The 24,843-nt window shown below is 33.1% G+C and overlaps 1 protein-coding gene across 3 annotated transcripts in view; it reads left to right on the top strand.

Moving 5' to 3' along the window:
• Ets98B (DNA-binding protein Ets98B) overlaps positions 1 to 24,843 on the top strand; it is a 146,474-nt gene that overhangs the window by 97,020 nt on the left and 24,611 nt on the right. The window contains exon 1 of one of the 3 annotated variants that reach the window (XM_075291828.1): positions 18,103 to 18,410. The exons of 1 other annotated variant lie outside the window; for it this stretch is intronic. The gene's annotated coding sequence lies outside the window, so the exon portion shown is untranslated. Of the gene's footprint in view, positions 1 to 18,102; positions 18,465 to 24,843 lie in introns of those variants that run through there. One more of the 3 variants, XM_075291827.1, reaches the window with a different exon arrangement.

Genomic DNA, 24,843 nt, shown 5'->3' with positions numbered 1-24,843 from the left:
CGTCAAATGATTCGTGTCAAAATTTGACGTCTGTAAGTCAATTACTTTGTGAGATAGAGCATCTTTTGTGAAGCAACTTTTGTTATTGTGAAAAAAATGGAAAAAAAGGAATTTCGTCTTTTGATAAAATACTGTTTTCTGAAGGGAAAAAATACGGTGGAAGCAAAAACTTGGCTTGATAATGAGTTTCCGGTCTCAGTCCCAGGGAAATCAACAATAATTGATTGGTATGCAAAATTCCAGCGTGGTGAAATGAACACTGAGGACGGTGAACGCAGTGGACGCCCAAAAGAGGTGGTTACCGACGAAAACATCAACAAAATCCACAAAATGATTTTCAATGACCGTAAAATGAAGTTGATCGAGATAGCAGAGGCCTTAAAGATATCAAAGGACCGTGTTGGTCATATCATTCATCAATATTTGGATATGCGGAAGCTCTGTGCAAAATGAGTGCCACGCGAGCTCACATTTGACCAGAAACAACAAGGTGTTGATGATTCTGAGTGGTGTTTGCAGCAGTTAACTCGTAATATCCCCGAGTTTTTCCATCGATATGTGACAATGGATGAAACATGGCTCCATCACTACACTCCTGAGTCCAATCGACAGTCGGCTGAGTGGACAGCGACCGGTGAACCGTCTCCGAAGCGTGGAAAGACTCAAAAGTCCGCTGGCAAAGTAATGGCCTCTGTTTTGTGGGATGCGCATGGAATAATTTTTATCGATTATCTTGAGAAGGGAAAAACTATCAACAGTCACTATTATATGGCGTTATTGGAGCGTTTGAAGGTCGAAATCGCGGCAAAACGGCCCCATATGAAGAAGAAAAAAGTGTTGTTCCACCAAGACAACGCACCGTGCCACAAGTCATTGAGAACGATGGCAAAAATTCATGAATTGGGCTTCGAATTGCTTCGCCACCCACCGTATTCTCCAGATCTGGCCCCCAGCGACTTTTTCTTGTTCTCAGACCTCAAACGGATGCTCGCAGGGAAAAAATTTGGCTGCAATGAAGAGGTGATCGCCGAAACTGAGGCCTATTTTGAGGCAAAACCGAAGGAGTACTCCAAAATCGTATCAAAAAATTGGAAGGTCGCTATAATCGTTGTATCGCTCTTGAAGGGAACTATGTTGAATAAAAAAAAAACGATTTTTGACAAAAAAATGTGTTTTTATTTGTTAGAACGGGTACTTATCAGCCAACCTGTTATACTACAATTTCGTTTACAATTTGATTTAAGAATTAAGAATAGGTGGCACCAAAATTTATTAAAGAATGTGCATATATTATTGTGCCAGTTCTACACGATATATTAAATAAAATGATTAACTTTTCGGTGTATCCAGATGCCCTTAAGGTACAAAAAATTGTGCCTATTGCGAAAGAAACAAATGCGAAAACAACGGATAAATACAGACCAGTTTCAGTTTTACCTTCCATAAATAAAGTATTTGAGAAGATAATTTATGACAAATTACTTAGTTATATGGAGGAAAATAAATTCTTATACGATTTTCAGTTTGGTTTCAGGAGGGGTTGTGGTACTCAAGATGCGGTTGTAAATGTGGTTCGATTTGTTTGTACTGCTTTCGATGAAGGATCTAGTGGAGTCTGCGGTATATTTTTCGACTTCACGAAAGCCTTTGATCTCGTGGATCATGACATACTTATAGAAAAGATGAGGTACTATGGAATACAAGGGAAAGAACAATTATTGTTTCGGGATTATTTGAATCGCCGTAAGCAGTATGTGCACATCAATGATTGCAGTAGTGTTAGGTGTGACGCGAAGTTCGGAGTACCGCAGGGTAGTTGTTTAGGCCCTCTTTTTTTCTCGATTTTTTTGAATGATTTGAAGAACCTAGAGCTAAGGGGGAAACTATTCATGTTTGCGGATGATATAGCATTGTTTTATCCATACTCGCGTGATATAGTGGTAAAGGCTATGATTGAGAGAGACGCCGCATTGATACTTGAGTATGCTCGCTTAAATAGGCTTTTAGTTAATCCACAGAAAACGAAGTTAATTCGATTCAGACCTCGTATTTCTGATCTACATGCTAACTTCTATGTAAATGTTAACGGGGAAAGAATATATGAATCAAGTTGTGTAAAGTATTTGGGAATAACTTTGCAGAGCAATCTGTTATGGGATCTACATATTAAGGATTTAAAGAAGAAGATAGCACCAGCCGTGGGAATTTTGTATAAGTTTAAAAATAAACTAAGTACGAAGGTAAAGTTAATGATTTACCAGGCATTGATACACTCCCATTTGAACTATTTGGCAATTGTATATGCATTCAATAAGAATTGTGCTGCTATGAGATCTTTGCAACGTATGCAGAATAAGGCCTTAAAAATAGTATATGGTCTACCTTTAACATACCCAACAATCTCATTGTACAATGATGTTTCGAAAACTATACTGCCTATTTATGGATTATATGAATGTCAAGCTTTAATATTCGTTTACAGAAACATACATAATATCGGACATCAAACGATTGTTTTTTCTCAAAACCATCTTGAATTCAATACGCGAAATCAGTTTAATCTTCGAATTCCAAGATGTAGATTGGAAAGAAGTAAACAAAGAATTGATTATAGGGGAGGAGTAAAATTTAACAATTTACCCATTATCGTAAAGAATTCTGAAAGAATTTCTGTCTTCAAAACTAGATGTAAGTCGTATTTATGTGAAAGATTTGAAACGCTTCTTTTGTAAGTCAAGTCATTTTGAAATAACATTAATTTGAAGTCCTTATTGTTATTATTTCATTTTCTTTTGACTAACCTATAGATTTTGTATTGTATCTATTGCCAACTTGCCTCTTTAAAGCCTTTAATTGGCGCTGAGGCCGCATTTTACTGAGCTTAATATATTATATGAATTATTTAAATAATAAAAAAAAAAAAAAAAAAAAAAAAAATAGAAAATAGATATATTTTTACACTACACATCTTTTTTAATCAACATTACTTTATACTCTGGTAATTATTATTTATCTTCCAATTTGTACTCGTAGTTCTAGAATTTTTGGCAAAATTTGGTTTCAAATTACACAGAAATACTATAGATTTTTTAAAAATACATATTTTTTAAAACTGACTTATGATGTTTTAGATGCAATAAACTTAATTTCGTAGAATTCTGTCAAAATTTGAAGACTTAAGAATTTTTGTCTGGCTGTATCTTAAAAGATACAATGCGTATTTAAGGGTTAATGCAAATGGAGTTCGATTAAAAGTGCCACTAAGCTATGCTAATATTTTCAGTACAGTTTACTTTAAACAAAATAGTAAAATATTTTCATTAATTGGTTTCTTCATAGTCACTCTATGTGTTTTTTCAGCGTATATGAGACCCACCACATAACCCACTAAACATTCACTATGATACCTAAATGTAACAATTTTTGTTTTAAAGATCTTATTTTATTGTTTATAAAATGTTTCATAACAGCTGTTTAACCTCTTGGTGTTCGGACTGTCTAAAGCTTTATTCTCAACTCTTCTCAGCTCTATATTTTGCATTGTTTAATTAACATATTGTTAGAATATTTTATGTGTATTGTTTAGTACTTATAAAAGCATTTTGTAAAAAAATGGCATGTCATTCTGAACAGCTGCAAAAGCATTAAAAAAAACTGGTTATCTTTTTTTTTTTTTGCATGATACCCAGCAACAAATGCGACAACAGATTAAAGAAATCATTTCATTGGTATTAATATTTTGATCATATTGTCCTGCCTCTCCATTGCTTGGGCATTTGCAATTCGGTTTTTTGTCTAAGCTTTCAGCAAAGTATTTCAGCTGATATTTTCATATGGGGCCTCAATATATGTTTAGTTTATGTGGGACCCTAACCATTGATCTTTCCTTTACAAAGGTGAATTTTTTTAAACTATCCTCGATATTCGACTGCCACCTGTAGATTTTATTGCTTTTTAATTAGGTCGTTAGTTTAATTAGATTGTTGATTAGATGTGGAAGCAACGACCTTCATGATATTTTAGAAAATCCAAATCCGTGCTCTATAAATGGTATCACGTAGTTTTGAATGCAAATTGGAAATATTGGTATTATCTTCATGCAACTATTCGCAATGAACTACAACTTATGCAATATAAAATAGCGTCGAGAACTGTTTCTATTCCAGACCTTTCAAAATTTCACTGGGTTGTATAGTCAACAGTTTAAATAACTCATAAACCAGCGAATAATGAATGTAGATTTAGATGTGTCCCATTCGTGATTCAATTGGATTTTATATTGTACAACAATTGTGGAATTGACAATGTATTTGTATCTAATGTGAATTGTCTTTGAAGAACACCAAAACAAACAAAAAAATTTCAGATCTAAACGATCTCTTAACGATCAATAATGTTTGACTGTGTTTTTAATTTTTTGGAATTTCCACACTGATCTAATTTATCACTTTTATATGTCAGTGATTTATTCTTTTATTGTAAATTTGGATTTTTTGCTAAATTACTTACTGACGTTAGGTGGCTCAATTTAGCACCTTTTTATGACCTGGTAGACAAGTTGGAATTTCAGCAGGAACTATACAAACACACATTTTTCTAATATTTTTACCACACTAATGAGTGACACAAACTATACAATTAAATGATTGTTGTAACTGTTTTACACCTGATATCTGGGGATTACCCCCAAAAGTATTTTAAACTAATATACAAAAATAGCTACATTAGCATTTTGGAAATCTTAATCGAAGAGTCTACATTATGTTTGTTTGGGTCAATTAGCATACTACATACACTTTTATATACTCCACTATGAAATTGAGGGTATTCTAACCCAGAAAAAAATTTGTTAAGTACATTGAAAGAAGAGTCTTCTTCTCCAAGGAAAGAAATTGTTGACGTTGTTTTTTTTTGTAAATTGTCGGCAAATAAAAATCTGTAGAGGCAATTGTTGAATCGTTTGCAGTCAATACAGGTTTATTTGCTCTTATGGAAAATACTTTACATTAAAAATGAATCGTTTGTCTAAAAGTAAGTTCCGGTGGAAAGTATTTTTTTCTGTGGGTGTAGTTGTGGTGAAAAACTCTTACAGCCTATTTCTGATATCCGAATTCTGCTGTTCGTTCGCATACCAAACGAAAATCACCCGATTTCGGTTTCTCTAAGCTCTATCTAAACGATGAGTGAGACGAAACTCAATGCGAAGGAAAACGTAACATTACCACTAAAATTGGGTTTCTCTAACTCCATTCGTTCGCATTTTGTCGAACAGAAATGTCAAATCCACTCACTTCGCACAAACCTTTCGTTTGTGGAAAAAGGCATTCATAAATAAGGAAAAACTTAATAATTGATAAATTGATTATCGCTTTTTGGTGCAAATATATGATAAAAGTGGTTTATATTGATCTATTTCTCTTTATAACCGCCATATAGACTGCTTAAAGAAAATTCTAAAACGAACAAACACATACATTTGGAATGAAACACTCATAAAAAGGAAAACCGAAACCTAATTATTGCAGATATATAGAAATACAAATACATATCTCTCTATGAGGGCTAATTTCTTAAGGAAAATATTGAGCTAAACCAAATATCAGCAATGAGAAAAATATGCAAAATAAACGGCGATGCCAGATTGAATTTTATGGAAAATAATTTTTAAAATGTATGGGCCTTTTTCAAGTAATTGAAATAATTGAGATCTGGTAATATTAGCATTTGACAGTAACGTAAGCCATGCGAACGAACGAAAGGAAGTTAGAGAAACCCAAATCTAGACGAAAGTGAGTGACTGCCGTTCGTTCGCAAGCTTTCATTCGGATATCAGAAATAGGCTGTTAACCTCTTGTTCCAGAAATACCTTCTGTTTTGAAATAATGACTTACTGTCAACGCATGCCTTCGATCATATTCTCGTCAATCCACGTCGCATCTCGTTGAAACTTGACACAAGTAGTTGCTATTGATGTCGGTCTGATGATATTGCAAATGGGACAGTTTTTGGAATCCGGTTAAAATTCGATACTTGCTGTCAGTAAATACCATCTAACAACCATGCAAAAATTTGTCCATACACCCTCAAAAAATCGCTTCTGTAACATATACCCCAAACAAATTCTGCTTCAAGCATATATATTTTCAGGATTGGCTTAAGAAAATATTACTTGTATTGTTCAAACATATTATGTTTCACCTTAGGCATACACTGGTAGAAAAAAATTTAATGGAATATACTTTGTGTACATATATTTTTAAGGCGCCAGTTGGTTACTTCCATTTTTATACCCTCAGCCTAGGATGGGGGGTATTAACATCGTCATCCCGTTTGTAACACATCGAAATATTGCTTTAAGACCCCATAAAGTATATATATTCTGGGTCGTGGTGAAATTCTGAGTCGATCTAAGCATGTCCGTCCGTCCATTCGTCTGTTGAAATCACGCTAACTTCCGAACGAATCAAGCTATCGACTTGAAACTTGGCACAAGTAGTTGTTATTGATGTAGGTCGAATGGTATTGCAAATGGGCCATATCGGTAAACTTTTACGTATAGCCCCCTTATAAACGGGCCCTCAGATTTGGGTGGCGGAGCCTATAAGAGAAGCATATTTCATCCGATCCGCCTGAAATTTGGTACATGGTGTTGATATATGGTCTCTAACAACCATGCTAAAATTGGTCCACATCGGTCTATAATTACATATAGCCCCCATTTATACCGATCCCCAGATTTGGCTTGCGGAGGCTCCAAGAGAAACAAATTTCACCTGATCCACCTGAAATTTGGTGCATGATGTTGGTATATGGTCTCTAACATCCATGCAAAAATTGGTCCACATAGGTTCATAATTATATATAGCGCCCATATAAACCGATCCCCAGATTTGGCTTGCGGAGCCTCAAAGAGAAGAGAAAGAGAAGCAAATTTCATCCGATCCGGCTGAAATTTGGTACGTGGTTTTGGCAGAAATTGGTCCACATCAGTCCATAATTATATATAGCCCCCATATAAACCGATCCCCAGATTTGGCTTGCGGAGCCTCAAAGAGAAGTAAATTTCATCCGATCCGGCTGAAATTTGATACTTGTTGTTGGTATATGGTCTCTAACAACCATGCTAAAATTGGTCCACATCGGTCTATAATTACATATAGCCCCCATTTATACCGATCCCCAGATTTGGCTTGCGGAGGCTCCAAGAGAAACAAATTTCATCCGATCCACCTGAAATTTGGTGCATGATGTTGGTATATGGTCTCTAATATCCATGCAAAAATTGGTCCACATAAGTTCATAATTATATATAGCACCCATATAAACCGATCCCCAGATTTTGCTTGCGGAGCCTCTAAGAGAAGCAAATTTCATCCGATCCGGTTGAAATTCCGTGTCGAAATTGGTCCATATCAGTCCATAACTATATATAGCCCCCATATAAACCGATTACCAGATTTGACCTCCGGAGCCTCTTGGAAGACCAAAATGCATCTGATTCAGCTGATATTTGGTACGTGGTGTTAATATATGGCCTCAAACTCCCATGCAAAAATTGGTCGAAATCGGTCCATAATTATATATAGCCCCCATATAAACCGATCCCCAGATTTGACCTCCGGAGCCCCTTGGAGGAGCACAATTCATCCGATTCGGTTGAAATTTGGTACGTGGTGGTAGTATATGATATTTAACAACCATGTCAAAAGTGGTCCATATCAGTCCATAATCATATATAGCCCCCATATAAACCGATTCCGAGATTTGGTTTTGGAGCCTCTTGGAGGAGCAAATTTCATCCGAGTCAGTTGAAATTTGGTATATTGTGCTAGTATTTGGCCGATAACAACCATGTCTAACTAGGTCCATATCGGTCTATAGTTATATATAGCCCTCAGATAAATCGATCCCCAATCACACAAAAATTGGTCCATATCAAGTTCATAATTGTATATAGCCCCAATATAAGCAACCCCCATATTTCACTTCTGGCTCCCTACGTACCGTGCGAAAGTCAATATCGATTCGTAATTATTCGACTTACACATCTAATTATACAATTATTTAAATTAAATTAAATTTAAAATTATTTAAATAGAGCCATTGAAAAGAAAACGCATCAGGCGTTTTCTTTTCAATGTTGATGTAGTTGACTGTAGAAACAATAAGCATTGTTCGACTGTTCACCACTTAGGTGAATTCTAACAAATTAGCTTTTTAAAAATAAATTTCGTGTTGTTGTATTACTATGTAAGAAAACGAAATAAAAATAAGATTAAGGGACTTGTATGTTATATGAAAAGATGATGTACAGTGGGAGAAAAGATGATTCAATTTGTAAGAGGAAATTTCCCAAATGTTTTCTCCATAAGGAGTTAGCATAAAGGGCTCAAAATTGAGTTATCTCTCCCAGCCAGATCTATACTAAAAGCTGTGGAAAGGTTCATTCGCCCGAACTGAAACATGTACAGTCCAGGCGTGTATAGATTTGTATCTGGCGTTTTCTTTTCAATGGCTCTATTAACCATGTTCCTTAATCTACATCTGTCCATAAAGCTCAAAAAATAATTGTATAATTAAAATTCAATAATTTAGAAGCGTTGCTCGTTTGTAAGATTATTCATTGTTAAATTGTAAACCAAACTGAAAATGTTTGACAGCATCGGCGGAACTGGCAAATTTTCTTTCTCCACCACATTGAGTTTTTGACTCAAAAATTTCAAACGAAAACAGTTGGAGTGATTAATAAAACTATACCTACACTGAAAAAAAGCTAAGATTTTATCTTTACTTTAAATATTTTGGTATTGATTCCGAGCCAAAGAAGCGGAGAATACAAGTAAGGATGCTTTTAAGACATAATTCTCTTTTAAATTTGTACTTGCTTCTAGGAAGCAAAGTCCTTTAAAAACAAGTTAACAACAACTTTATTTTCCAAATTACGACTCGACTTCAAGTAAAAATTATGCTATGTTTCAAGTAAAAATTGTCTTTAAAGTGTTGAAAAACATGTTCTATATTTGAACGATTTTTTGCTTTGTAGTCAAGATGCAAAAAGACAACAAATATAAAGACAATTTCATTAAATTTAAAGAATTTTTCGGAATTATTAAAGTCAAGTTGTCCTTAGCCCAAACGTTTTTTTTTTCATGTTATGATACCAATATTTAAGTGAAATCACTTAATTATAATGACAATACGACTTCATTGAAAAGTTTGTCGACTTTTGGACAAGGAAAAAAACTTTTATTCTAGAGAAATGCGTCTTCTATGCTAAGCAAAAAGTATTTGACCTCACGACAATATTTTGTTCAGTGTACACAGAAAAAACCTTTCTCGGATCTAATTATTTTATCGTTGCAGTAACGATTTTGGTATTGTTGTCGAGCCAAAGAAGCAGAGAATTGAAGTAAGGATACATGTAAGACACAATTCTATTGTAAATTTGGGATGTGAATATTATATACTAGTTTACAACTTCAGACTCGACTTCAAATAAAAAGTATAGACGTTTTCATTAATTTTGAAGAATTTTCCAAGAATTATGGAAGCCACATTGATTGACCTTAGTTCAAATAAATTTACTTTAATGTAAAGACACCCAGTTTTTAGTTGAATTACTCAACTTTAAGAATAAAACGACTTCATTAAAAGGTTTATTGACTTTTGGAAAAGGGAAAAAACTTTATATCGGAAAAACGCGGCCTCACTATAACATTTTTTATACCCTCCATCATAGGATGGGGGTATATTAACTTTGTCATTCCGTTTGTAACACATCGAAATATTGCTCTAAGACCCCATAAAGTATATATATTCTGGGTCGTGGTGAAATTCTGAGTCGATCTAAGCATGTCCGTCCGTCCGTCCATCCGTCCGTCCGTCTGTTGAAATCACGCTATCTTCCGAACGAAACAAGCTATCGACTTGAAACTTGGCACAAGTAGTTGTTATCGATGTAGGTCGGATGGTATTGAAAATGGGACATATCGGTCCATTTTTACGTATAGCCCCCATATAAAGGGACCCTCAGATTTGGCTTGTAGAGCCTCTAACAGAAGCATATTTCATTTGATCCGGCTGAAATTTGGTATATGGTGTTGGTATATGGTCTCTAACAACCATGCAAACATTGGTCCACATCGGTCCATAATTATATATAGCCCCCATATAAACCGATCCCCAGATTTGGGTTGCGGAGCCTCAAAGAGAAGCAAATTTCATCCGATCCGCCTGAAATTTGGTACATGGTGTTGGTATATGGTCTTTAATAACCATGCAAAAATTGGTTCACATCGGTCCATAATTATATATAGCCCCCATATAAACCGATCCCCAGATTTGGCTTGCGGAGCCTCAAAGAGAAGCAAATTTCATCCGATCCGGCTGAAATTTGGTACATGATGTTGGTATATGGTCTCTAACAACCATGCAAAAATTGGTCCATATCGGTCCTTAATTATATATAGCCCCCATATAAACCGATCCCCAGATTTGACTTGTGGAGCCTCTAAGAGAAGCATATTTCATCCGATCCGGCTGAAATTTGGTACATGTTGTTGGTATACGGTCTCTAACAATCATGCAAAAATTGGTCCACATCGGTCCATAATTATATATAGACCCCATATAACCGATCCCCAGATTTGGGTTGCGGAGCCTCAAAGAGAAGCAAATTTCATCCGATCCGCCTGAAATTTGGTACATGATATTGGTATATGGTCTCTAACAACCATGCAAAAATTGGTCCACATCGGTTCATAATTATATATAGCCCCCATATAAACCGATCCCCAGATTTGGCTTGCGAAGTCTCCAAGAGAAGCAAATTTCATCCAATCCGGTTGTAATTTGGAACATGGTGTTAGTATATATGATATTTAACAACCGTGCCAGAATTGGTCCATATCGGTCCATAATTATATATAGCCCCCATATAAAACATTCTCCAGATTTGACCTCCGGAGCCTCTTGGAAGAGCAAGATTCATCCGATCCGGTTCAAATTAGGAACGTGGTGTTAGTATATGGTCGCTAACAACCATACCAAAATTGGTCCATATCGGTTCATAATCATGATTGCCACTAGAGCCAAAAATAATCTACCAAAACTTTATTTCTAGAGAAAATTTTGCTAAAATTTTATTCGGTTCATAATAAAATTTTCATCATTGTCAAAATTTTATTTCTATAGAAAATTTTGTCAACATTTTATTTCTATAGAAAATTTTGTTCAAATTTTATTCGGTTCATAATCATGGTTGCCACTCGAGCCAAAAAAATCTACCAAGATTTTATTTCTATAGAACATTTTGTCAAAAGTTTATTTCTATAGAAAATTTTGTTAAAATTTTATTTCTGTAGAAATTTTTGTCAAAATTTTCTTTCTATAGAAAATTTTGTCAAAATTTTTATTTCTATAGAAAATTTTGTGAAAATTTTATTTCTATAGAAAATTTTGTTAAAATTTTATTTCTGTAGAAAATTTTGTCAAAATTTTATGTCTACTTTTTCAAACTGAATTATATACGTATTGGATCGATCTTTTTTAATTTAATATATACCACGTATGGACTTACATACAATTTAGAAGATGGTGTTAGGAGATTTTAAGATACCTTGCCATCGGCAAGCGTTACCGCAACTTAAGTAATTCGATTGTGGATGGCAGTGTTTAGATGAAGTTTCTACGCAATCCATGATGGAGGGTACATAAGCTTCGGCCTGGCCGAACTTACGGCCGTATATACTTGTTTAGTGTTCATTTTTATACCCACCACCATAGAATGGTGACGGGGGTATAATAAGTTTGTCATTCCGTTTGTAACGCATCGAAATATCGATTTCCGACTATATAAAGTATATATATTCTTGATCAGGGAGAAATTCTAAGACGATATAACGATGTCCGTCTGTCCGTCTGTCTGTCTGTCTGTCTGTCTGTCTGTCTGTTGTAATCACGCTACAGTCTTCAATAATGAAGCAATCGTGCTGAAATTTTGCACAAACTCGTCTTTTATCTGCAGGCAGGTCAAGTTCGAAGATGGGCTGTATCGGTCCAGGTTTTGATATAGTCCCCATATAAACCGACCTCCCGATTTGGGGTCTTGGGCTTATAGAAACCGTAGTTTTTATCCAATTTGCCTGAAATTTGAAATCTGGAGGTATTTTGTGACCGTAAAGAGGTGTGCCAAAAATGGTGAGTATCGCTCCACGTTTTGGCATAGCCCCCATATAGACCGATCTCCCGATTTTACTTCTTGGGCTTATAGAAACCGCAGTTTTTATTCAATTTACCTGAAATTGGAAATCTAGAGGTATTGTAGGACCACAAATACGTGTGCCAAAAATTGTGAGTATCGGTCCATATTTTGGTATAGCCCCCATATAAACCGATCTCCCGATTTTACTTCTTGGGCTTATAGAAACCGCAGTTTTTATTCAATTTACCTGAAAATGGAAATCTAGAGGTATTGTAGGACCACAAAAACGTGTGCCAAAAATTGTGAGTATCGGTCCATATTTTGGTATAGCCCCCATAAAGACCCACCTCCCGATTTTACTTCTTTGGCTTATAGAAATCGCAGTTTTTATTCAATTTACCGGAAATTGGAAATCTAGAGGTATTGTAGGACCACAAATACGTGTGCCAAAAATTGTGAGTATCGGTCCCTGTTTTGGTATGTTCTCCATATAAAACGACCTCCCGATTTGGGGTCTTGGGCTTCTAGAAACCTTATTTTTTATCCAATTTGTCTGAAATTGGAAATCTAGAGGTATTTTAGGATCATAAAGAAGTGTGCCGAAAATGGTGAGGATCGGTCCATATTTTGGTATGGACCCGATTTTACTTCTTGGGCTTCTAGAATCCGAAGTTTTTATCCTATTTGCCTGAAATTGGAAATCTAGAGGTATTTTCGGGTCATAAAGAGGTGTGCCGAAAACGGTGAGTATCGGTCCATATTTTAGTATAGCCCCCATAAGAACGATCTCCCGATTTAACTCCTTGGGTTTCTAGAAACCGTAGTTTTTATCTGATTTGCCTGAAATTGTAAATATTCTGGTATTTTAGGCTCACAAAAACGTGTATCGGATTAGGTTTTTATAGATAGGTAATGGCTCCATATAGACCGACTTCACTTCTTGAGGGTGTAGAAGGCGCACTGATGATGAAAATTGCTTGAAACTCAATGTAAAATTTCCAGATTTTACTTCTACAGATTTAAGATTTCAAATCAAGACGTTATTTTATAATTTTCTTGCACACTTACAAGAGATGTTAATGATTCCTCTAAAACTCAAACAAAAATGGTTCTTATAAATCCAGAATCTGATATATTCCTCATGGATGAAATCTTTAAATTATCTTCGGGAAGTGTCCTCAAGTCCTCAAGCCCTCCTGAAATTTCAAAGGAAACCCTAATATTTGGTTCATGGTGGTGGGTATTTAAGATTCGGCCCGGCCGAACTTACTGCTGTATATACTTGTTAAACATAATGTGAGAATAAATTAAAGATGGGAAAAGGCAAAATCATTTTTTTGGAATTGAAGTCGCGACCGAGGTAGTTACAGCGAAAAGGTTTTCATAGGTGTGAAGACTAAAAATATTCTACCGGTAAATATTCAGAGTACTAAATTTTTTCTAGGGTCAATGTTTGACAATGGAACAAAACCCGAAAAGTGCGTCGGCTTTTTAAACCAATGTTGCCAAAAATATAATGGCTAACAAAATCACCCTCTACATGTTGCCCCCAATTTTCAAATATATTGTCAAAGAGAGCCCATAGGAGGTTAATTCGTGACCTCATCCAAAAAATCAAAATATCGATGAAAATCCTCTAAAAATTATATGGAAAACTTATTTTGACCATATCTCCTTCAATATGCGTCCTAGAGCCAAAAGTATGTTAATTCGTCACTTTCCCCAATAAATCAAAATTTTGACGAAAAATCTTAAAAAATCCAAATTTTTTTTATGGAAACTTATTTTGGCCATAAATCCTTAAATGTACGTCCTAGAGCCAAAATTGCGTTAATTTGTGACCATCCACTGCTAAAAAGTGATATAATAAACCTCCTCACTTTTATGTTCCATGCGCTATTTTTCTACGTAATGCAAAATCCGATAGAAAATATTTTAAGTGCCTCCCACCCAAACTCTATTTCTGTATGGATGTTTTAATCCGATTTTGACTATTCCCTTGGGGGACAATTAGGTGATTTCAATTATTTCATAATTGATTAAGTGGTCATTTCAAATGAATTTCTTTGAAAAATAATTGCTCAAGTTTCGATCATTTTTAAATTGCCATTTAATGATAGGTCTTTGGTATTATGGGAAATCCTATGAGTTGTTGAATGAAACAAAAAATCTCTTAGTGTTCTAAACTATTTATAGCAGAAAAAAGTAATTAAAGTAGTAAAAATGTACGTAGTAAGACTATAAATAAATTCCACACTTAATGTGCGCCCCTTTGTCTCTCTATTCTACGTAGTAAAAGTTCAGGAAAAAACCCTTAACTAGTTTTCTTTGGAGGTGTTGGTTTATTGGATGCAACAATTTACTACAATCGCGTTGTCGATTGTATGCATAAAAAATATAAATACATTTTAAACTTAAAGAAAAAAACATAAAAACAAAAATCACAGAACAAAAAAAAATTAAACGACAAAAAACCAGTTTGACAGACAAAAACCATCTCTCTTAAGAACACATATAAAGTAAAAAGCTTTTTTATGACCATCTCACCCACCTCCCAATAAGAGAGATGGAGGTGGGGATACAGAAGTGAAATATTGTGAGGTAATAAATTTTATTGTATGTCAGAATGTTTGTTGATATTTTCATTTACAATCAATTGTCTGAAAGAAAACAGAAAGACAACAGAAAAACCTTCAATCATTAAATAATTTGGTATTACCAGACAATTGTTATACACTCAGAAAATATGTCTAGTAATTGAATATTTATATATTGTAAAACCTGTAAATATTAGATAAACAAACTTTTTTTGAGAAAGAAAATAAATGGAAATGTATTATAAAGCTAAAGCTGAAAAAATATTATGTCCATATATTTTTTTACCCGATAAAATTCAGAAAAGAAGAACATCTGTTATACAGAAAATAATATTTGCAGTCTGAATTTTTCCGATTAACTGAATTGATAAAATTAATTTTTGTGATTGTTTTTTTTTTCTAATTAAAAATTTTGTTGAATTAGATTGGATTTTTAATTGAATGTTTTTTAAAATTCACTTAAAATTGGAAATATTTTGTTGATATTTGTGAACAATATGACATAGAAAAAACATCCAATTTTTATACCCACCACTATAGAATGGTGGTTGTAATACGTCCAAATATCGATTTCCGACTATATATATTCTTGATCAGGGAGAAATTCTATAACGATATAACAATGTACGTCTGTCTGTTGTAATCACGAAACAGCCTTCAATAATTTCATCTAACTTACATAATATTTTAAATTTGGAGGTATTTTAGCTGTGCTAAATTTGGTATTTATACCCACCACTATAGAATGGTGGTTGTAATATAGATTTCCGACTATATATATTCTTGATCAGGGAGAAATTCTATAACGATATAACAATGACCGTCTGTCTGTTGTAATCACGCTACAGCCTTCAATAATTCCATCTAACTTCAATTTTATTTTAAATCTGGAGGTATTTTAGCAGTGCTAAATTTGGTATTTATAGCCCCCATGTTGACCGATTTCCCGATTTGATAGCGAGATATTTTAGGTCCTCAAATATGCGAGGCGGATATGGAATATATCGGTCCAGGTTTTGATATATACTCTATATAAGGACCGATACCCCGGTCTTGAACATCTTAACAACGCAATTTTTATACACTGAAATTGGAAATCTGGAGTTTTGTTAGGTTTATAAGGACATCGTCAAAAATTGGCCTATATCGGTAAGAGTTTAATATAATTTCCATAATGACTGATCTGCCTATTTGATTTCCTGGGCTGTCTAGACAGCGCAATTGTTTATCCAATTTAAATACCCGAAAATTGGAAATCTAGAGGTATGTTAAATACAGAAAGGGTTTATATTCCAGCAAAGGTAGTGCAAATGTTTTTTTTTTTGGGTCTGGATGTGGTGCAAGATTGGCGCAGATGCGATGAATTTAACATGGGCTTGTCATAGGATGGATGTCAACCATTTCAATAGTCGTTCGTTCGCATGACTCCTTACATTGTGATCCTATGTCAGTGTTTTAAAAATGTTTGTAATATTTTGCCAAATAAAGAATTTTTATATGTGATTGGGAATCGGTTATATATCTATATGTTAGACCTATATGGACCAATTTTGGCATGGTTATTAGCGGCCATATTCTAGCGCAATGTACCAAGTTTCAATCGGATGAATTTTGCTTCTCCAAGAGCTCCCGGAGGTCAAATCTGAGAATCGATTTATATGGGGGCTATATGTAATTACGAACCGATATGGACCAATTTTTGTATGGTAGTTATAGACCATATATTAACACCACGTACCAAATTTCAACCGGCTCGGGCGAATTTTGCTCCTCCCTTGTCATTGAGCTTAACATGGAATCGAGCAGCTCTCAGTGATAAGAGAGAAGTTCACCAATGTGGTATCGAAATGGTCTGAATAGTCTAAGTGAGCCTGATACATCAGGCTGCAACCTAACCTAAAATGCTCCGGAGGTCAAATCTGGGGATCGGTTTATATGGGGGCTATATACAATTATGGACCGACATGGAACAATTTTTGCATGGTTATTAGAGACCATAGACTAACATCATGTTCCAAATTTCAACCGGATCGGACGAATTTTGCTCCTCCAAGAGGCTCCGCAAGCCAAATCTGAGCTTCGGTTTATATGGGGGCTATACGTAAAAGTGGTCCGATATGACCCATTTGCAATACCATTGTCTAAGTGCAATACCATTGTCTAAGGCTGCCACCTAACCTGAAATGCTCCGGAGGTCAAATCTGGGGATCAGTTTATATGGGGCTATATATAATTATGGACCGATATGGACCAATTTGGGCATGGTTGTTAGAAACCATATACCAACACCACGTACCAAATTTTAACCTGATCGGATGAAATTTGCTTCTCTAAGAGGCTCCGTAAGCCAAATCGGATGGTCGGTTTATATGGGGCTATACGTAAAAGTGGTCCGATATGACCCATTTGCCATACCATCCGCCCTACATCAATAGCAACTACTTATGCCAAGTTTCAAGTCGATAGCTTGTTTCGTTCGGAAGTTAGCGTGATTTCAACAGACGGACATGATTTTACTGCATTTATAATCCCACTGAATATAACAGATTTTTACCTTACTGCATTACACCCACTAAACCAATCAATCATATCTATCTGTGTAATTCATATTACTAAGCCCATTCATTTGGTTCATTACAGTTGTGGTAAACCCATTCATTTTCTGTCTGGAATAATTTTTTTAATAGTCAATTTTCCCCCACTAAGGGTACTTTACTTTGTAATCTTAGTAAAAGAGCTTTACTATTTTTTATCCACAGAATTTTGTATTTAATTGATAATATTTGTTAACATATAAAATTGCATCTCAATTAGTAAATAATTCATTGGGTCTATACGTCTCTTTTTTTCTAGGGTTTCAAATTCGCATAGTAATTTTGGGTTTTTTTTATTTTAACTCATTCATATTCATTTGTTCGAATTCTAGATGTATTTTTTTTTTTTTTCAAACTATAACGTCATTGATTGGAGATTTTCCCCCCAAAAGGCATTAAGTGGCCTTTTCAATAACGTCATCAATTGATGCTTTTGTTTTGTTTCATTTATGGCGAAAGGTTATATGAGTGTATATGTGTGTGTATTGGAGTGATTTTTTTTAATATTTTATTCCAATATAATATTTTGCAATTTTATTAGGGTTTTGTGTTTATTCATCATTGGTTTATTAAACAACTAACGCTCTAAGCTTTATTTGTTCAGCGCTCTTTCGAGTGGCTAGAACAATCAAAGTTAGAATCTGGTTTGAAAGCTTGATAAATGTTAGAAAATAAGAATATTAGTTTAGTTCAATTTTGCCGGTTTAACGTGTAACAACAGCACCAAAGAACGAGAAAAAAAATGTAGAATTGTTTTCTTTTATTATTAAATCGAAGTAGTAGCTTTTGGGTGATCGTTTAATTTTGTTTGGTGCAAATGTTAAATATTGTTTATCAGTATTATATGATTATATGTTAAGGCTCTAGCCATTGAATGAAAGAAGAAAAAATCTGTTCCTATTGCCTTCAAGGTCTATAAATGTTAAATCAATGTTTTGTGAATATCAAAAAAGCGCGCGAATTGTTTTATTAATTATCTTGTAAATTATTTTGCAACCCTCTGTTCTGTTTTTATTGGTGAGTTCTAAGTGTTTTCGGTTTGCAACATCAAGTCACGATAACTTGAACAAAGTGAGTTTTCAAAATGTTTAAATTCGATATAAGAAACTAATCATAATTAATAACAACCTGGGGATGAGGAAAAAGGTCATCATCGATCACTTTAGTAACTAGAAATCTAAAAATTATATTTTCGGTATGAAAATCGATTTACCAATAATATTCATTATTATATAGAAATAAGTAACAGCGATGGTGTATTAGGCTGGGATTAAACGAAGTGACATTATGAAAATAAAATAAGTTGAATTTGAAATCTGTGATGCTACATTACAATAACATCCGACTAAAAGGAAAGATTCATTTGAAGTTTTGAAAAATAGCGAAAACTACTCCATCAGTGTAAATGCACAAAATATACACCCAGAGAAGGAATATGATCACCTCAAACATGTTTTAAGAGCAAAATGTTATTTTTTGGGTGGTGACCATGTAACATGGTTTTCGCAACCATATTATTTTCTCTGAAATCATGTATCTGATTTCGGTAAGCAGGTTATATGACGAGAAAATAACATTTTAATGACAAACATGTTACATGGTCACCATACAAAAATAACATTTTGCTCTTGAAACATGGTTGAGGTGATCATATTCCTTCTCTGCGTGTATAACCATGAGTGTTTTGGTCTAAATACACTGACAACAAAGTATTAGTTAAAATGAACTAGTTTTGCAAAAAGTTGTACTTTGTATGGCCCCAAAGACATTTTTATTTGTTAGACCATACGCAGAACGCAACAATAATTTTATTTGATAAAAAAAATATGAAGATCCAAATGATACATTTATCAATTTTCCTGAGCTAACTTTTTTAAAGATTCCGCGTCCAGAAAATCATTTCCAATTTTAATTAATAAAAAATATCGTAGACATTTTAAGTTATTGAACAATTAGGTCGCAGTAGATTTATAAGTTTAATATCGATAAAAAAATCCACTATTTAATAAAAATGTCTTAAGGTATTTTTCATTTTCCCCGACCTTAAATCGATAAAACAGAATTGTTATTGCTTTCGATAAAAATGTCGTAAGCTTTCTATTGTTTTTCTTTTTCTTAATACACTGGTAGAAAAAGTTTCGTTAATACGATGAATTCCTACATTGTATTAACGAAATTCTTCATTAAAAGTCAGCCAACGTAGCATTTCATTATAACAACGTAATTTTACGTTATATTTACGAAACCCTTTAAGGAATCCATTTCGTAGTATTAACGAATAATTATGTTGCTATAGCGTAGCATTTTCGTTGTATTAACGAAAATTATTCGTTGTATGAATAAAACTTATTCATTTAATTGATGCAGATTATACGTTGTATGAATGAAAATCATTCATTGTCTGAATGAAAGACGAACTTTGTGTTAATGAACACACACGTTATACTAATGAAACCTTACTAGGGATGTCAGACGTGCTCTTTTAGAGAGCACATGTGCTCTTTTTTATAAAATGTGCTCTTAAAATAAGACATGCCAAAAGAGCACGTAAAAGTGTTCTATTTTTAGTTAAGTGCGCTTTTTATGCATCACAGCAAATATTAATCCAACGCGACTCAATAAATGGTAAAAGTAAACTGAAAATACGTAAATGCCTAGCCGTTATTTTCTATTTAAATAGTGTTTTACTTTATATATCAGGGTCGTAGAAGAGCACGACGATGTTGCTTCTTCATATTGTACTCTGTTCTAAATGTAAACAAACTTCTTCAATAACGTTTTTCACAAAAACACCAAAAAATGACTTACAAAGTATCGTAATAAAATTAGCTTGAGTTGAATATAGGTTATTTTATGTTTATGATATGAACCTTTTTGTTATGTTTAAATAAATGAAAAAGTGTGCTCTATTTTTTCGTATGTGCTCTTTTTATAAGCTGAATGTACCCTTTTTGCCTGTTAAAAATCTGGCATCCCTAAACCTTACCCATCAATGTATTTGAGTGTAGTCATTGGTAGTGTATTATTTTTTGAAATATAATTTATATACACACAAAGAAAATTTCATTAGAAGTCAGCCAACGAAAAATGTTCATTGACATTTCATTAATACTATGAAAATATTCGTTAATAGTACGAAACATTACGTTTACTAACAGTATTAACGAATTTGTTTCATTGGCTGACTTTTAACGACACATTTCCTTAATATAACGAAACTTTTTCTATTAGTGTACAGTAGGAAATAATAAAATTTCTCCAATTTCTTTGCCACTACACTAATAGAAAAAGTTTCGTTATATTAACGAAATGTGTCGTTAAAAGTCAGCCAATGAAATAAATTCGTTAATGCAATGAATGTTTTCGTTAATATAACGAATTTTCTGTCAATCAACGCAACGTTTCGTACTATTAACGAATATTTTCATTGCATTAATGAAAATGTTTCGTTATATCAATGAAAATTTTTCGTTGGTTGACTTTTAATAAAATTTTCTTTGTGTGTAAGGTTAATTCCGGTAATTGTTACACGTTTTCATCTGAAAGTTCACTTACCAAAATTTACACCAAATTTCTTGCGAATATAAAAAAATTAACTCACCCACGATCTATTTTTATAATTCACAACGAAACTCTGTGTAATACAAACGACCAAATTAAGGTTTGCCCATCAGACAATTTTTCAGTTGAACCTTTTACCGTTTCAAGATTCAAACGGAAACATGTTGCTTATTGTCATGTATACATATGTATGTACACATTACAAATACGCCACAGACGTATTAGAGAGAGAGTATGGAGAGATGTATTAGAGAGAGTATAGAGAGACAGGAATGCTCAAAGTCCCATTCGCACTATTAACGTACATATTTCATTAATATGACGAAAGATACCAAGTTTAATTTTTTTTTTAACAATCCATATCGTTATATTAACGATCACATTCGTTTTATAAATGAAATTTTCAATTCCAGTTTGGGACTGTGTTTTAACGGCTAAAACTTTCCAAAAGTTTCTCTCCATGTGCAAATGATTATAATAATTCCATCTTTGCAAAAATGTTTATACTAATTCTCGAAAAAATACAATTCGTAAAACTAACGAAACGTATTTCATTAATATAACGAAAACAAAAAATTGTCTTTTGACGATTGATTTCATTGTATTAACGATCACTTTCGTTCTTATAATGATAATTAAAAATTGAAGGATCTCAGTTGATACAATTAGATATGAGTAGATCCGAAAAATGGTAAAATCTAATCATATCTAATTACCATGGAAGTAGATCTGATCAGATCTCAATATTGGCCTAATGTCTTAAATATAATTATATCAACCCCTATATATTTGGATCTGATGTTAGATCCCGTCATATGTGGAATTATATATAATTATATCTAATTCTGTCTCATTATATCTGGGTAAATCTGCTTAAATCTAAAGTGGCCAATTTTGAGATCTAATCATATCTAATTAGATCTTCCAATTTTTACACGGATACACCCTCAAACAAAAATCGCCTCTGTAACATATACCCCCAAACAAAGTTTGCTTCAACCCTACATATTTTAAGAATTTGTTAAAATAAAACATTGTTTGTACTGTGCAAACATGCTACGTTTTATCCTAAGCATAAACAAGCTCAAAAAAATTACTTCTACACTGGTAGAAAAAGTTTCGTTAATACGATGAATTTCTACGTTGTATTAACGAAATTCTTCATTAAAAGTCAGCCAACGTAGCATTTCGTTATAACAACGTAATTTTACGTTTTATTTACGAACCCTTTATGGAATACATTTCGTAGTATTAACGAACAATTAAGTTGCTGTTACGTAACCTTTTCGTTGTATTAACGAATATTATTCGTTGTATGAATGAAATTTATTCATTGTATGGATGTAGCTTATACGTTGTATGAATGAAAATCATTCATTGTATGGACCCAGTTTTTTCATTGTATGAGTGAAAAGCGAACGTTGTATAAATGAACACAAACGTTATATTAATGAAACCCAACCAATTAGTGCATTTGAGTGTAGTCATTGTTAGTGAATTTGTTTTTTTGTTAAGATCTTTGAAATATGATTAATATACAGTAGGGAATAATATTTACTGATAAATTAAGTAAATTAAGTAAGTTTAATAATCATATATTGTGACTTTCACTTAAGAAAAACAACTTTTATTTCTAAGATCAAAAATGATAATAGTATCGCCGTGTCTATTTATCCAATTTTTCTGCAACCAAGGTTCATTACGGTAATTGTTCCGCCTTCTTCTTCTGAAAGTTCACTTCCCCGGGGCATTTTCACTAAAGATTAAAAATGTACACTAAATTTCTTGCGAATATACAAAAAACACCAATTTAACTCACCTCACCCATCTATGCTTATTATTCACAACGAAACTGTAATGAGCCTGTGCACTCTTCAGCGAAAAGAACGTAAATGTTGTTAAGGTTTGCCCATCAGACAAGTTTTCTGTTGAACTTTTTACCGTTTGTTTTTCAAGACGCAAACGCAAACATGTGCTTATTGCCATGCTTAGATGTGTATGTACAAATTACATAGACGCTACAGATGTATTAGAGAGAGTATGTAGAGACGTTTTAGAGAGAGGGTACGGAGAGGCAGAAATACTCAAACTCCCTTTCGTATTATTAATGAACATATTTCATTAATATGACGAAATATAACAATTTAAAATTTATTTTTTAACGATCCATATCATTATATTAACGATCGCTTTCGTTTTATAAATGAAATTTTCAATTCCAGTTTCGAAGTATATAAAAAGGCTACAAGTTTCCAAAAGTTACTCTCTATGTTCAAATCATTATAATAATTTCATCTTGTAAAAATTTATTCTAATTCTTGAAAAAATTACAAAGTTAATATTCGTAATATTAACGAAACGCATTTCATTAATATAACGAAAAACCAAAACACAAAATTGTCTTTTAACGATTGATTTCGTTGTATTAACGATCACTTTCGTTCTTATAACGAAAAATTTCGTAATATTAACGAAAAATAATCAACGAAGCCCGTTCGTTAATAGTACGAAACATTTTTCTACCAGTGTATAACATACACCCCAAACACATTCTGCTTCAAGCATATTATTTTCAGGCTTGGTCCAAACAAAATATTGTTTGTATTGTTTAAATATATTATGTTTCACCTTAAGCATACACAAAATTTAATGAAATGTTCTTAGTGTACACTGAAAAAACAGTGAACCCAGCAGGAAGAAAAATTTTGGTTAATTTTAGAAAATTTAGATAATTTTTAGATATTTTATTTTTTCATTTAACTAATGTACACAAAAAAAAATATTAGAGTAAAGGAACCTTTCTCCAAACATAAAATTCCATAAACTAAAATAAAGTTAAATTGCCTTTATTGAAATAGAGGGTTCACTTTTTTGAGCCTATATATATTTTTAAGGCGCCAATTGGTAAATTCCATTCTTTTACTTGCAGCATACTCTCTAGCTCTTTCTAAACACATATATGTTTATAGGCCATTTCTAAATTAATATATATGTTTGCATTCAAATATTTTATATTTACAAATAATTTATGTCCCAAACATAATATGTTCGAACATATTAACATATATGTCCCAAACATGTTGTGTTAGTTTATGAACATTATATGTTTGCACTTAATAATATTGTGTTAAAAAATTTGAGTTCCAAACATATAATGTTTACACCCAAACATATGAAAAACAGTCTTTTCGGGTGTTAACCATATAAAAAAAAAAATAAAAAGAAAACTTCAAGCCGCCTTCTACCATATAAATTCTTTCGTTAAACTGTCAGGACGCCTCGTTCATGTGCCAGACGCATGAATTCAAGCACATTTATCCACAACAAAATATGTCTCTGAAGTAAATGTGTTATGTTGATGTCGCTCGTTATCTAACTCCGCCGTCACCCTTATTTTTTTCGCTAGCCACTCTCGCTCTCCCCGACGTTTCTAAACATATATATGTTTATACGATATTTCTAAATTAATATATGTTTACATCAAGACACATTACATTAAAGACAATGTCCCAAACTTAATATATTCTAACATATATGTCCCAAATATGTTATACTAGTTTACGAACATTATATGATTGCACTTAAAAATAATGTGCTCAAAACTTGTAAATTCTCAATTTCAATAAAATTTCAATTAAATTTTATTATTTAAAAAAAATTAACTGAATTGAAACTAAATGGCTTAACCAAAGTGACCAAATTTAGAAAATAATTTCCTCCGAAACAATATTATACACAAACAAAATTCTCCTTCTTTATAAGACTTTGCAGCTTTTTTCTCAAATATTTTTTTTTTTTTTTTTTTGTATTTTATCTTTTTCCGTTTATCTATAAATGACAAGAACATAACATAAGAAAATTGTTTCAAATGCTACGGATCCATAAACTT

The sequence above is a fragment of the Haematobia irritans genome, chromosome 1 (genome assembly GCF_050003625.1).
Source record: "Haematobia irritans isolate KBUSLIRL chromosome 1, ASM5000362v1, whole genome shotgun sequence".
Lineage (NCBI taxonomy): Eukaryota > Metazoa > Arthropoda > Insecta > Diptera > Muscidae > Haematobia > Haematobia irritans.
The sequence above is the reverse complement of the archived record's forward strand: the minus strand, read 5'-3'. Positions and strand labels throughout refer to the sequence as shown.